Below are 16,634 nucleotides of genomic sequence, written 5' to 3'. Positions count from 1 at the left end.
TTTTGCTGTCTTCGCAGCAGAGGACCACAAAACGGAGGGACTGGAGCCTGCAAAAAAAGTGACACACTTTGAGACCCAAAATGCGTTAGTATTTAGGCTGTTCACACCTGGGCAAAGCATTCTAGGCCTTTCTGTACCCTGAGAACAGAGGCCCAGGAGCACCCCGTCCACAGAGCAGGGGAGAGTAGACAGCGGCTGCCTCCATGGAGCAGAGGGAAAGAGGTAGCCTGCTCCCTCTGGCTCGGTCCTGCTGTGGCTGGGCCACTACATGCCATGCCTAGGCCAGATCCTGTCCTGAAGGGTCTCTCAGTCTAGAACAGACAGGTCACACACAGTGACAATCTAGTCTTGAGAGAAGCCAGCTCAGGACACTGCAAGAGCACAAGGAGCGCTCCAACCACCGAGGAGGAAGGAGGCCCTTGGGGAAGCCGCTGCAGAGGGGAATGTTCGCAGGTCATTTTATAAGTTTTTTTTTCTCTCCTCCTGATTATAAGCCTTGGGCTTTTCCCTGTAGTTCCTCACAACACTTAACCCAATGCTGCACCCGAGGGTCTAGGTGCCGTGCCAAGCATCTCAGACAGGACTCTGCACCTAATAGAAAAAAAAGCAGGCCCAAATCTCCATCATGTCAGAAGCCCTGACTTCCTTAACAAGACTCCTATAAAGCACAAAAAGTAAAATCAAGTATCAATAAATGGGATAGATTCACACTAAAAAGCGCATGACCAAAAGAACCTGATCTGGCTTGGGTTTCTGCAAGAAGCAAAATAAACCACATCTCTCTTCAGGGTGAGACATATTACTAAAACAAACAAACAAACAAACAAAACAAAACAAAAAAAACCCCACAACTAACAGCAATATCTGATGGCTAATTCTGTTGTCCAGGAGCAAAACTAAAACCTGCATCTCTCCGTTTTAACTGGTTCACTGGTAGCTGAGGCAGCTGAAGTCTCAGTCAGTAGGATTCCAACTCTTGGCTCTTCTGGGCAGCCTTCCTGCGACCCCATACACCTTCTGCAGAGAGGAGCCTCCTAAGTCCCATTGACTCTGTATAGATCCTGTGACAAGTCACGCTCCACTGTACACACTGTCCCCGGGCCTCTCTTCCTCTGTTGGAGGCCAGTGAACAAATGAATACATGAAAGAGCAAATTTCTCACACAGATACATTATGCAACCATCTAAGTTCTTTGGGTTCCTATTCTAATAGTCAGGGAAAGGCTTATTTGGATATTTAGAAAAGGGATAGAGAATAACTCTGAGAACTCGCAGGCTGGGGGGAGGTAGCTCAATGACAGAGAACTTGCCTAGCATGTGTGAAGCCCAGAGCTCCCTCCCAGCACACACACACAGAAGCACTAAAATGACCAGGTTTTCCCAGCTCCAGCACTCCTAAGGATAAATAAATAAAAGACGCCTACCGTGCTTTTCCACAATTTGGTTTCTTTCTCTTCCTATAGAAAGGATCATCATAATGATCCCTAGATACAATTTCTTTTAGGAAAAAAACACACCTAAGAGCAAATCACTGTACAAGAACTGTTTGCAAGATTCATAAAAACCAAATAGCCAAATGCTCATTTTTAGATAAACACACAGCTTCAAAGGGTTATAAGAGGCTTTGGCAGAAATTTAGACTGCAGTGAAAGTCCACCATCTTTTACAAGGAATCATGCAGTTTTAGTCTGAAATCACCAAAGAGCCTTGTTTTGAGAACTTTCTGCTCCACAAGGCAGTCGCTCTTTGGGTCATTTTAATCATGAGGAAGTTTATCCTTAGACTGAGGGTGATTCTGCCCTGTAACTTCCTGGTGCAGACGTGAGTTCACACGCCTGCCCATCAGTCACAGGTCTGCCTTTCATACACTTAGTATTTACTCCCCTTCGGGCCAGCTCCTGGGTAAACACCCACCTCTCTCCACTCCTCCTGCTATGAAGTGGGGCTGAGACTCCACCCTCTTCTAAAGGTTCTATAGCTGTGTGGCAATAGGAGTGACAGGGCCAGACAGGCTGGGTACAGCCTATTTCACCTGAGAGCGCAGACGTTTTGGTGGACGCCAGCTCACGTAGCTCACACTAAATCACAGACACTTGAAATCACTTGGACTTCAACATGCTATTTTTTTTTTTAATTTTTATTGTTGGTTGTTCAAAACATTACATAGTTCTTGATATATCATATTTCACACTTTGATTCAAGTGGGTTATGAACTTCCATTTTTACCCCGTATACAGATTGCAGAATCACATTGGTTACACATCCATTGATTTACATATTGCCATACTAGTGTCTGTTGTATTCTGCTGCCTTTCCTATCCTCTACTATTCCCCCTCCTCCCCTCCCCTCCCCTCTTCTCTCTCTACCCCTCTACTGTAATTCATTTCTCCCCCTTGTATTTTTTTCCCTTTCCCCTCACTTCCTCTTGTATGTAATTTTGTATACCCCGGAGGGTCTCCTTCCATTTCCATGCAATTTCCCTTCTCTCTCCCTTTCCCTCCCACCTCTCATCCCCGTTTAATGTTAATCTTCTTCTCATGCTCTTCGTCCCTACTCTGTTCTTAGTTACTCTCCTTATATCAAAGAAGACATTTGGCATTTGTTTTTTAGGGATTGGCTAGCTTCACTTAGCATAATCTGCTCTAATGCCATCCATTTCCCTGCAAATTCTATGATTTTGTCATTTTTTAACGCAGAGTAATACTCCATTGTGTATAAATGCCACATTTTTTTTTATCCATTCGTCTATTGAAGGGCATCTAGGTTGGTTCCACAGTCTTGCTATTGTGAATTGTGCTGCTATGAACATGGATGTAGCAGTGTCCCTGTAGTATGCTCTTTTTAGGTCTTTAGGGAATAGACCGAGAAGGGGAATAGCTGGGTCAAATGGTGGTTCCATTCCCAGCTTTCCAAGAAATCTCCATACTGCTTTCCAAATTGGCCGCACCAATTTGCAGTTCCACCAGCTATGTACAAGTGTACCCTTTTCCCCACATCCTCGCCAGCACTTGTTGTTGTTTGACTTCCTAATGGCTGCCAATCTTACTGGAGTGAGATGGTATCTTAGGGTGGTTTTGATTTGCATTTCTCTGACTGATAGGGATGGTGAGCATTTTTTCATGTACTTGTTGATTGATTGTATGTCCTCCTCTGAGAAGTGTCTGTTCAGGTCCTTGGCCCATTTGTTGATTGGGTTATTTGTTATCTTATTGTCTAATTTTTTGAGTTCTTTGTATACTCTGGATATTAGGGCTCTGTCTGAAGTGTGAGGAGTAAAGATTTGTTCCCAGGATGTAGGCTCCCTATTTACCTCTCTTATTGTTTCTTTTGCTGAGAAAAAACTTTTTAGTTTGAATAAGTCCCATTTGTTGATTCTAGTTATTAACTCTTGTGCTATGGGTGTCCTATTGAGGAATTTGGAGCCCGACCCCACAGTATGTAGATCGTAGCCAACTTTTTCTTCTATCAGACGCCGTGTCTCTGATTTGATATCAAGCTCCTTGATCCATTTTGAGTTAACTTTTGTGCATGGCGAGAGAAAGGGATTCAGTTTCATTTTGTTGCATATGGATTTCCAGTTTTCCCAGCACCATTTGTTGAAGATGCTATCCTTCCTCCATTGCATGCTTTTAGCCCCTTTATCAAATATAAGATAGTTGTAGTTTTGTGGATTGGTTTCTGTGTCCTCTATTCTGTACCATTGGTCCACCCGCCTGTTTTGGTACCAGTACCATGCTGTTTTTGTTACTATTGCTCTGTAGTATAGGTTGAAGTCTGGTATCGCTATACCGCCTGATTCACACTTCCTGCTTAGCATTGTTTTTGCTATTCTGGGTCTTTTATTTTTCCATATGAATTTCATGATTGCTTTCTCTATTTCTACAAGAAATGCCATTGGGATTTTGATTGGCATTGCATTAAACCTATAGAGAACTTTCGGTAATATCGCCATTTTGATGATGTTAGTTCTGCCTATCCATGAACAGGGTATATTTTTCCATCTTCTAAGATCTTCTTCTATTTCTCTCTTTAGGGTTCTGTAGTTTTCATTGTATAAGTCTTTCTCCTCTTTTGTTAGGTTGATTCCCAAGTATTTTATTTTATTTATTTATTTTTTTTTTTTTTGAGGATATTGTGAATGGAGTGGTTGTCCTCATTTCCATTTCAGAGGATTTGTCGCTGATATACAGGAATGCCTTTGATTTATGCGTGTTGATTTTATATCCTGACACTTTGCTGAATTCATTTATTAGCTCTAATAGTTTCTTTGTAGACCCTTTTGGGTCTGCTAGGTATAGAATCATGTCATCTGCAAATAGTGATAATTTGAGTTCTTCTTTTCCTATTTTTATGCCTTTAATTTCTTTCGTCTAATTGCTCTGGCCAGTGTTTCAAGAACTATGTTGAACAGAAGTGGTGAGAGAGGGCATCCCTGTCTTGTTCCAGATTTTAGAGGGAATGCCTTCAATTTTTCTCCGTTCAGAATGATGCTAGCCTGAGGCTTAGCATAGATTGCTTTTACAATATTGAAGTATGTTCCTGTTATCCCTAGTTTTTCTAGAGTTTTGAACATAAAGGGATGCTGTTCTTTGTCGAATGCTTTTTCCGCATCTATCAAGATGATCATATGGTTCTTATTTTTAAGCCTATTGATGTGGTGAATAACATTTATTGATTTCCGTATATTGAACCAGCCTTGCATCCCAGGGATGAATCCTACCTGATCATGGTGCACAATTTTTTTGATATGTTTTTGTATCAGATTCGCCAGAATTTTATTGAGGATTTTTGCATCTAGGTTCATTAGAGATATTGGTCTGTAGTTTTCTTTCTTTGAAGTGTCTTTGTCTGGTTTAGGAATCAGGGTGATGTTGGCCTCGTAGAATGAATTTGGAAGTTCTCCCTCTTTTTCTATTTCCTGAAATAGCTTGAAAAGTATTGGTATTAGTTCCTCTTTAAAGGTTTTGTAAAACTCTGCTGTATACCCATCCGGTCCTGGGCTTTTCTTAGTTGGTAGTCTTTTGATGGTTTCTTCTATTTCCTCAATTGATATTGGTCTGTTTAGGTTGTCTATATCCTCCTGACTCAATCTGGGCAGATCATATGACTTAAGAAATTTATCGATGCCTTCACTATCTTCTATTTTATTGGAGTATAAGGATTCAAAATAATTTCTGATTATCTTCTGTATTTCTGAAGTGTCTGTTGTGATATTGTCTTTTTCATCCCGTATGCTAGTAATTTGAGTTCTCTCTCTTCTTCTCTTCGTTAGCATGGCTAAGGGTCTGTCGATTTTATTTATTTTTTTCAAATAACCAACTTTTAGTTTTGTCAATTTTTTCAATTGTTTCTTTTGTTTCGATTTCATTAATTTCAGCTCTGATTTTAATTATTTCTTGCCTTCTACTTCTTTTGCTGTTGTTTTGCTCTTCTTTTTCTAGGATTTTGAGATGAAGTATTAGATCATTTATTTGTTGTTTTTTTTTTCTTTTTTTAAGGAATGAACTCCAAGCAATGAATTTTCCTCTTAGAACTGCTTTCAATGTGTCCCATAGATTCCGATATGTTGTGTCTGTGTTTTCATGTATCTCTAAGAATTTTTTAATTTCCTCCTTGATGTCTTCTATAACCCATTGATCATTCAGTAACCTATTGTTCATTCTCCAAGTGATGCATGATTTTTCCTTACTTCTTTTATCATTGATTTTCAGTTTCATTCCATTATGATCAGATAAGATGCATGGTATTATCTCTACTCCTTTATATTGTCTAAGAGTTGCCCTGTGACATAATATATGATCTATTTTTGAGAAGGATCCATGTGCTGCTGAGAAAAAAAGTGTAACTGCTTGATGTTGGGTGGTATATTCTATATATGTCAATTAAGTCTAGGTTATTAATTGTGTTATTGAGTTCTATAGTTTCCTTATTCAACTTTTGTTTGGAAGATCTGTCCAGTGGTGAGAGAGGTGTGTTGAAGTCTCCCATGATTATTGTATGGTGGTCTATTAGACTCTTGAACTTGAGAAGAGTTTGTTTGATGAACATAGCTGCACCATTGTTTGGGGCATATATATTTTATGATTGTTATCAACATGTTATTTTTGAGAAGTGACTTTCCTGTGGTACACATGTATGATCTCACTTCTGGACATAACTAAGATTGTGCACTTTGATCGTGCACTCATAGGGTGTGTAGGTATTTAACATATATATCAGAAATGTTGTTCACAAATACACTTCAACACTCTGAAATCGCAGCTAAAAGGCTCTACATCTCCAGTAAATACCTAAGGAGGGGGACCAAAAAAAATGACGAGTGGCACACACCTGTAATCCCGCTGCTCAGGAGGCTGAGACAGAAGGATTGCGAGTTCAAAGCCAGCCTCAGCAATGGCGAGGCGCTAAGCAACTCAGTGAGACCCTGTCTCTAAATAAAATACAAAATAGGGCTGGGATATGGCTCAGTGGTCACTGGTCACGTGCCCCTCAGTTCAATACCTGGTATTCACCCCCCCCCCCAAAAAAAAAAAAAAAGAGTGAAAATACTGTAGACAAATTTGGTACTGCAAATAGGTGGGCCTAAATTCCTAAGGAGACTTCTGACCTCAAAAGTTAAAAGAAAAAAACATCTTCAAAGTAAGAAACCAAACGCATGTTGTTTTGTAAAGCCAGTCTGAAGAGCTGAACTGTTAGCCCTGTATCAATGGCTGGCTGACCACAGAGATTAGAAAGGCTCTCTCCTGACCCTGCGTGGACACATGACCCAGTCCTGGCTAATGAGAGCTATGGGAAAGCTGGGTAGGGGACCCTGGGGACCCACTGCTTCCTGATCAAAGAACAGGGAGGAGAAGAGTCACTAGCACCTCCCCGCTGCAGCTATAAACACCATCAGGCAAATGTAAGTAGGATGAGATGAATGGAAAATATTAAGAAATATTATGGATAGAAAAATAGAAAAAACTGATATTAAAAAAAAAAAACTCGGTACCGTTTTATCTGTGGATTTTAAAAAACATTCAAAGTTCTCTCGCTTTGTTTTTTCAGCTCCTCTATTTGAAGTTACTTTTCCCATAATTCTCTGTTGAATGGGCTCTGCGACATTCATAATCCATTTTCTGTGTAACATCTCTTTTCTTCTTTCCTTAAAAGTATCCAGATGCTGAAAATATGTATCCAATCTCTATTGAATACAAACAAAACAAATTATTAAGAAATTTTCCATTTATGGGGATTTGAATATGGGGTGAGGGGAAGACACACTTGTCTCTATTCCTGAGCTCTCCACTACAAGTCCTAGCACAAGATCCTGAGAGCGCGGAGCAGGAAGAAGTCATGAACAGTCCTAAGGCACACCGTGCCTTCATACTGACCTGCATTTAACTCATTAACCAGATTAAACTATTTCTAGCTCACCAATTTTTTTTTTTTTTTTTTTTTTTTTGCTTCTTTTTAAGGATTTCAAAACATTTTCTGGTTACCCAGTCCATGTCCAGCCCTTATCACCAGAAAGGGTTGTGACTAAATTGGGAGAGCAAAAAAGAGCATCAAATTTGTTTAGACACCTCTTTCTGATCTATAAACAGGCTACTCCCACCTACCACTTTTAATGCCCAAATGAGAACATATGTGTATTTTCTTCCAACTGCAAACCACAATACAAATGTCAAAGTATTATTAGAACCCCAAATTTCAACCCCCCTCACTAAGATCAACCCCCCTTAGGTTTACTAATTCCATAGTGATGACGGATCGTTACTCTTGAATACTAATTTGTTTTGGTGGTTTTAAGAGATACAGGAGAAGGAGGCAAGTTTTAGGAGGAAAGAATTTCTATGTAGTCCCAGGACAAAGAAGGGAGCAGTTAGAACAATCCCTCAGACACATTCAAACAGGATTCGGGACTCTTAGTGATCCTGCAAGGGGTGGCACAATCTCAGGTCTCTGCAGTATAAGGAGTGAATCAGAGGAACCTCATCCTCCCTGCAAAATGAGTCTCTCTGACGCGGTGCTACAGTTTGGACACTAAGTCCTCCCAGAGTGGAATGCTCGTCCCAGCCGACAGCACTATTGGGGGTGGTGGAGGCGAGGCCTTACTGGAGGAAGTAGGTCACTGGGGGATAGATTGAGACCCCTGCCCCTTCCTCTCTTTCTCTTTTTGCCCCCTGGCTGCTGTGGGGTGGGCAACTCTGCTTCACCATGCACTCCCCACCATGAAGTTCTGCCTTGCCACAGGCCCAAAGCCATGGGGCCAAGTGACCACAGACTAAAACCTCTGAAGCTGGGAGCCAGAATAAACCTTTCTTCTTCTTAAGTGGTTTATCTCAGGTATTCGCTGCAGTGAAGAAACCCGACTAACACAGGGTGACGCCAGCTCTCGGTCATGCTCTCTGCATCCCTCTTGCTCCCCCCAGCACACTGAGAACACACAGTCGTAGCCAGCTCTTACCTTCACAACATAATTTTCTCTAAATAATATTGCATGTACAGCTTCATCAATGTCTTCTCTAGCTAATACCTAAAATTACAGAAGGAGGTTAATCCTGAAGAAACAAACCAGAATGACAAGTCTCAGTGTAGGTTACCCACAGCTTTAGTGTAAATCTAATGGCTGCACCTCAAAGCATAGTGTGTGACTTTAGGAAAATTGTGAAAACCCATCACCTAGGTTCATCAATGACCAACTCACAGTCAATTTCATGTCATCTAAATCCCTACTCATTTTCCACCTTCCACCCAGATGACTCTGAGACAAATCCTTGACATCAGGGCTGGGGTTGTGGCTCGGTGGTAGAGCGCTTGCCCAGCGTGTGTGAGGCACGGGGTTCGATTCTCGTCACCACATTAAAAAAAATAAAGGCATTGTGTTCATCCACAACTGAAAATATTCTTAAAAACCCTTGACATCATACCATTAAGTCATTTTTTAAGTAACAATAAGCTTACTAATTAAAGGGATCCTGTACAAATTGAAGCCTCTTTTCGGGTACTCATTCATTAGGTATGTTTTAAAGGGCCCTTGACGTCGCCTATCTTCTGAAAGGTCACTTCATAGGTCAAATACACAGGAAGTTCTGTTGAGAGCAACATCTAGAGTCTCCAAGCTACTTGTCCCAGCTTCTGACTTCTTACAGACCTTGTCTCACACGAGGGACTTTCTGTTTCCATTATGAGTTTGAGTGAAGCTGATGCCTTTAATATTCACTGTGGGGCTTTTTCGTTTGGATAAGTATAAACTGGTCTGCAGTTTTGATTGCTATATTGCTAAGGAGGAAAAATGAAAGGGCAATAAAAAGCCAGTCTGTGAGTCTGGCACTGTGGCCCATGTCTGTAATCCCAGCGACTTGGGAGGCTGAGACAGGAGGATCACAAGTTCAAAACCAGCTTCAGCAACTTTGCAAGGGCCTGAGCAACTTAGCAAGACCCTGTGTCAAAATAAAAATAAAAAGGTCTAGGGATGTGGCTCATTAGTTAAGCACCCCTGGGTCCAATCTCCAGTAAAAACAAAACAAAACAACAACAACAACAAAAAAAAAAAACCACCAGCATCTGGAAGAGATACACTGTTACCTGGAATAATTTTCTCTAGTGAAAAATCATACAGGTTCTTAAAATGTTGTTATTCCATCTTTGGTTCTTCTTTCTGTTCCTGCCACTTTTGCATCAAAGTCAACTAAACCCCAAATCAAAACACCCCATCTGTAAATAAAGACATCTCAGAAAGGAGAGCTTTATTTTTATCCATAGTTTCATATCTTCATGTGAAATCTAAAATGATATTTGAACAGCTGGTTGGATAATCTCCAAAAAATGCTCTTTATAGTGTAAACAGAATCTCACTTCAAAGCCTTCTCAGACTTATTTTAAGAAGGAAACTGAAAACGTATGTAAAACAAACACGTTTCCCCGATACTAAACTATAAATTTAGAACCAATCATTCTATTTGGAGAAGTGGAAATCTGACAACTGTCTTGGGAAATCCCCCCCATCCCCCAGTCACCCCAGAGGAGGAGGAAGCAGATGTCACACACACTGTCCCTTGTGCTGTGCAGCAGGCTGAGCCCGGGGGCGCAACCCCGGAGCCACGTCCCCAGCCCTTTGGATTTTTTATGTTGAGACAAAGTCTCTCTAAATTATACTAAAGCTGACCTCGACCTTTAGATGCTCCTGCCTCGGCCTCCCAGATCTCTGGGATTACAGGAGTGTGCACCGCGCCGGCGCCGGGTCAGGTTGTTAAACCACCTTTTTTTGTTTGTTAAAGAAATGGGCAAGAAAATAGGCAGAACTTTCCTTACAAGGAGGCCAATCAGAGGACGGTTGGGCACAACCACGCTGTGCTCACGAGAGAATCCCTACCAGACCTGGGTGCCAGGAACTGCCCTGCAGCCCCTCGGGGCAGCTGGCCTCCCCCAGCCCGGCCAGGTGTCAGCCACCCCCGGCGGTTGATGGGCGCCTCACCTCCATGAGCCGCACGGACTCGGGCTGGGGCCATCTTTTTAAGTTCTCTGGACTGAAATGTTCAGCGTAGTTGGATGTGGCAGCCATAGACCGGAGTCCTCGGGGGACAAGAGGCAAACTAGGGACGCCCGGGCCTCGCCCGCCCCTCTCCAGCGGCCTCAGGTCCCACCACGCGCGCCCGCCTGGTCCTGGGCAGTGTCCTGGTCCGGCGCCAGGAGGTCGCAGGCCGCCGGTGGCTGGGGTGCGCGAACCGGGCGCGCTCGAGGCGGCCTCTAACGCCCGCCCAGGGAGCGGCGCAGCCCGCGACCCCGCGCCTGCGGAGGCCCGGGCAGGAGGTCGCAGGTTCGAGGCCAGCCTCAGCAATTTAATGAGACCTGGTCTCAAAATGAAAAAATAAAAAGGGCCGGGCGCGCACGGTGGCCCACGCCTGTAATCCCAACGGCTGTGGAGGCTGAGGCAGGAGGATCGCGAGTTTAAAGCCAGTCTCAGCAAAAAAACCAAGGCACTAAGCAACTCAGTGAGACCCTGCCTCTAATAAAATACAAAATAGGGCTGGGGCTCAGGGGTTGCGTGCCCCTGAGTTCAATCCCTGGTACCATAAATAAATAAATAAATAGGGCTGGGATGGGGCTCACTGCTAGTGTGTCCCTGGGTTCAACCCCTGGTAGGGGGGCAGAGAATAAAGGAAGGACCTATAACTCCCCCAGCAACACCACCTCCGTCCGCAAGCTAGCTCCGGGGTCTCGTGTCCAGGAAGCCGGCAGCTCTGTCTGGGTCTTTCCCACCCTAAAGAAGGAGCTCTATGCTGGGCTCAGGGGCTGGCCGTAAGTACACTTGATTTTCTATTACATTATTAAGTTTCTAATTTTTATTTTAGTTGTACCTGACAGTAGAAGGCATTTTGGCAGAATGATACATAGAGCATACTTATTCTATTTAGGATCCCACTCTTGAGGTTGCCCATCATGTGGGTTTGCCTGGTCATGTATGCAAACACAAGACTAGGAAAGTTCTGACCAGTTGACTCTACTCTCTCCTATTCCCTCCTTCTCTTCCTTCCCTTCCTTTCCCTTTTCTAGTCCAACTCCCTTGTTTGGGGTTAGCATCCACAAATCAGAGAGAGCATTCTGCCTTCGGTTTCTCGGGATTAGCTTACTTCCCTTAGCATGGTATTCTCCCGTTCCACCCATTTATTGGCAAATGCTATAATTTCATTCTCCTTTATGGCTGAGTAATATTCCACTGTGTACAAGTACCACATTTTCTTTATCCATCATCTATTGAAGGACACCTAGGTTGTTTTCATAGCTTGGCTACTGTGAGTTGAGCTGCCTTAAACATGGATGTGGCTATGTCACCGTAGTATGATGTTTTTAAGTCGTTTGGGTATAGACCAACTATTACATTATTGATTTAACAGGTTCAAACATCATTTGTGTAAAGCAAGGAAACCGGTATATTTTTATGATTTTCTCCTCTTCCCCTCCTAATTTGTAGTAGTGTTCATAACACTTTAATTCTGTCCCATCACCATAACCACTTTTTTTTTTGGGGGGGGGCCTCTTCTTACAGTTAGCAGAGTCAGTGTTCCCATTGAGCCCTTTTACTATATATTTTTTGGAGCTGTCTCAACCCACGTTCATGATCTAATCTTTTTTTTCAAGAAGAGAGAGGCCTGGGGCTGGGGATGTGGCTCAAGCGGTAGCGCGCTCGCCTGGCATGCGTGCGGCTCCGGTTCGATCCTCAGCACCACATACAAACAAAGATGTTGTATCCGCCGATAACTAAAAAAAAATAAATATTAAAAATTCTCTCTCTCTTCTTTCTCCTCTCTCACTCTCTCTCTTTAAAAAAAAAAAAAAAAAAAAAAAACGAAGAGAGAGGCCTGGGCCAGGCAGCTCAGTGGGGCAGCACTTGCCTAGTATGCTCCAACCCCGGGGGTTGTATCCCCAGCAGTGCAAAAACAAAACCATTCTTTTTTATTGCCAAATAATATTCTATTTTATGGATATAACACATTTCATTTTACCTACTTATCAGTAATGAACATTTGATTGTCTCCATTTTGGCGATTCGGAATAATGCTGTTTTGAATCTCTTGTAGTAGAGAACTCTGCTTAGTTTCTTGACTCATGGCACACTGTTTTATCATAAATTCTCTCTGGTGGGTGTTTGTGTCCATCCCCTCCCCCACTTGTTTCCTTGCTGTGTTTTTTGCTCTCTCTGGACCTCGTGCCTGTTCGTTTTTGATGACTCGTCTGTGAATGAAGTGAGTGTTAACTAACTATTTGCGGGAAGTTTCAGTGAAAGAGACCCTTGGGCTGTGCCCCACAATGGTTGGGTTTTCCCTGTAACCTGGGATTTCCTGAGTTCCTTTAGCTTTTCTTCTCCTTGGCCAACAGAGACAGGCAGCCAGAGGGCTGTCCGTGAGGTTCTTCTACCACCATCATAGGAGCAGACTCTTGCAGCCAAATGTCTGGCCATGAGATTCTTTGTTCGGGTCTCGGGATGCTGGGAGCTGGGGGTCTGGCCTCTGCCTCTGCACTGCAGGGTGACCCTCAGCGTGGGGAAAGCCTTTGCTCCGTGCATTCTGTCCCCTGCAGCCAAAGCCATCGTCTGTCTTTCCTCCTAGTCTCCTGCTTTCCCTCCTATTTCATAATTTGGATTTTCATCATCTAGTTTTCTCAGGTCTATTGTTATTTCTGTTTCTGTTTTCCTTAATATCTGTGAGTGATTTGTAAGAATAACTGTAAATTCTTGCTTGGTACCACACTATGCAGGCTGGAGGCACAAAATATTTACAGAAAATGAAAATCTGGCAGTTTCAGGTAAACCCAGCTGTTGCTGCAGGGAGTTTCAAAAGCCCCTTGTTTTCCCACATCCCAGGGCTGTCTGATTTCAGCAGTGCCACTGACTGCTGCTGTACCACCTCGATCACCCTGCTGTGTCCACCTCTCTTCTTCCCTTACTAGCCAGGCGACCTTTGGCAAATGACGTCTTCCTTCTGTGCCTCTATTTATACATCAGTAAAGCAGATATAATAATTCCTCAAGTCCTTTAAAAAGATCCCCTTTGCCTAAGGAAGGCTGAATTCTGCTCCCCTGCACTGTGTCCTGTGCTTTACCATGAGGAGGACTGAAACTCCACATGAGCCCCAGGGTGATGTTCCGAATGCCAATCAGCAAGTGAGCAGTCAGGATGAACTTTTAAGTTCTCTAGAGAATACTGGAAAAACCTGGGGAGGATATGTGGATGTGGATTTTAAGGGTGCCTGACCAAAGGAAACATACCTTAATTTAGAAACAATAAACAGGAACTCAATAAGATCACTATCATTTTTATTAGACCTTTCAGCAACAATTTTTAAAAATTTATTCATTTTTAAAATTTATTCTAATTTGTTATACATGATGGCAGAATGCAAATTATTTCATATTACCCATATAGCACAGTTTTTCAAGACACTGATTGTATACAAAGTATTTTCACACCATTCGTGTCTTATACATGAACTTAGGGTAATGATGTCCATCTTATTCCACCATCTTTCCTACCCCCTTGCCCCCTCCCTTCCCCTCCCTCCCCTTTGCCCTATCTAAATCTCCTCCATTCCTCCCATTATGAGTCAGCATCCTCATATCAGAGAAAACATTCGGCCTTTGCTTTTTTGGGATTGGCTTGCTTCACTTAGCATTATATTCTCCAACTCCATTCATTTACCTGCAGATGCCATGTTTTTACTCTCTTTTAATGCTGAGTAATGTTCCATTGTGTATATATACCAAAGTTTCCCTATCCATTCATCCACTGAAGGGCATCTGGGTTGGTTCCACAATTTAGCTATTGTGAATTGTTTCAGCAACATTTTTTAATTTCTGGGGAAAATACCTTTGCAATAACTGTCCATCCATGGTATTGCCGTCTCTTAATTGCTGTAGGCATTGAGCTGAAAAACCAATGAAAAAAAAATATTTATTGCAGATGTTTTCCTTAGAGATAGAACAGGATGTGTGGGCTTTCCTCAGTCCTCACCTGCAGGATTCCTGCTTGCAGGTAAACTCCTGAAGCAGCTGTCTTGTGTCCCCTTCCCACTGTATGCTCCTTGATTGCTGAGGCCTTTGGAAGGTGACAAAAGGGAACAGTTGAGTGTGCTGCAGTGGCGAGGGGCTTGCGGTAGTATAAGCACCTAAGCTGAGTGGAGGCCCCTGAAGCCTGGTCCTGGCAGAGCTGAGAAATTCATCTTGCAGGCAGGTCTCCTGAATCCCCTGCCTCCGCCTTGCCTTGCTCTATCTAGATTCGGAAACATGGAAATACTCAGGGACAGAGCCAGCCCTAGCATGGATGGAGCAGGTCACCAATGCGTGATATGATTGGAAGGACCCCCAGTGGTCCTGCTTTCTGAGGTCAGTAGACTTGAAGTAGTAATTTATACTGAGATGGTTGTGATTTAGAAAATACTGGATTCCATTCTTTGGTCAGACCTCTAGATCTCTAAACCCCACCTCACCATCAGCTGATGACCTCATGTCATTGAGAAAACGAGCAGAAATGAACCATCTTCCTTCACGGAATCCACCCAGCTAACATCATCTCTATCCAGATTCTGCTTTCCTTCCTCCCACTACAAGGAAACTGGGATGCCCTCAGCTTTAGCCTAGGGGAGCCACTGTGAACCTCTGGAGATTGAACCCAGAGCTGGGGATTGAACCCAGAGCCTTGGGCATGCCAAGCAAGCAGTCTACCAACTGGGCTATATCCTCAGCTCCTCTTTCTTAGCTTTTATTCCACAGCCAGCCCATCCCCCGAGGGGAACCTGGATTCTGCCTGCACAGGTCATGGGGTGGGGGTGGGGGGATGCCGCCTCTTCATCTCCTGCTCTTCCCGCCAGCGACCCTGCCCCAGCTTCATCAGTTTGGTCTCCCGCTGGTGCATTTCCACTGGGAGACATGACATCTGGCAAGTCATGACATCTGGCAGCCGGTAAGAACATTTCCTTGTCCCCGACCCTCTCCAGCCACCAACCCATCTCTCCACTCCCTTGATAGCAGAATTCCACAAAAGTTTTGCTGATATCCTGTCTTCCCGCCCTCACCCCGTCCTCTCTTGAATCCCCTCTCATCAAGCTTTCCTTCCAGCGGCTCCGCGGCTCCACGGTAACTTCAGTGATGAAGTCACCAGTTGCTTCTCAGTTTTGCTGGATACAGAGGAAATCCTCAGTCCTCATTTTGCTTGCCGCCTGGCGGCATTGTGACATGGGTGTGGTGCCCTCTTTTTTGACACTGTCTCTCTCTCTGGGCCTCTGCGACACCATGCTTTTCCTTTTCTTCCTACCTTGGTGGCCAGCTACTTGCTCCTTTCACATTTTTTCCACTGGCTCTGCCTCCTCCTGCCAGCCTCTAAATCTTGGAGTTCCTCGGGACTAGTCCTCATCCTTCTCCTGACACTCACTGCCATGTGACCTCCTAATCAAACAGCATGTCTGTGAGGATGGCTCCAAGTCTCCTCTCCACCCAAGGCTGTTCTCCCAGCTCCAGCCTGTGCTGCTGCCCACTGCGTGGCCCTGGGGATGTGGAATGGGCAGATCACAGGTACGGATGGACGCGCACCTGATTCTAGTCTCTGAGTCTCTTAGGCAATAGATGCTATGTTCTAAACAGAGGTGTGGAGACCACTCTTCAGGATTTGCAAAGTAGAGGTGAAACTGGTGTGGTGTTTACCTACTCATCCACATGAGGGGTATTCAAAGGTCAGAGGCTGGCGCTGTAGCTCAGTGGTAGAGCATTGCCTGGCATGTGTGAGGCACTGGATTCGATTCTCAGCACCACATATGAATAAGTAAAATAAAGGTCCATCAACAACTAAAATATATATATTTAAAAAAAGATGGGCTGGGGTTGTGGCTCAGTGGTAGAGAACTTGCCTCGCATGCGCGAGGTCCTGGGTTCGATCCTCAGCACCACATAAAAATAAATAAGTGAAATAAAGGTATTGTGTCCAACTATAACTAAAAATATATATATTAAAAAAAAAAGAGGTCAAGAATTTAAACTGAAGAGGAGTGTTGTTTGTTATTTTTTTTATTATTTTTTTTTTCAAAGAGTTGTTGGTGTTTTGCGAGCACTCCTGACAACACATCAGGTGTTGGGACGCATGTTTGCAGTAGATCAGTGATGAG

The sequence above is a fragment of the Callospermophilus lateralis genome, chromosome 14 (genome assembly GCF_048772815.1).
Source record: "Callospermophilus lateralis isolate mCalLat2 chromosome 14, mCalLat2.hap1, whole genome shotgun sequence".
NCBI classification, from domain to species: domain Eukaryota; kingdom Metazoa; phylum Chordata; class Mammalia; order Rodentia; family Sciuridae; genus Callospermophilus; species Callospermophilus lateralis.
Note: the sequence above shows the minus strand (reverse complement) of the source record.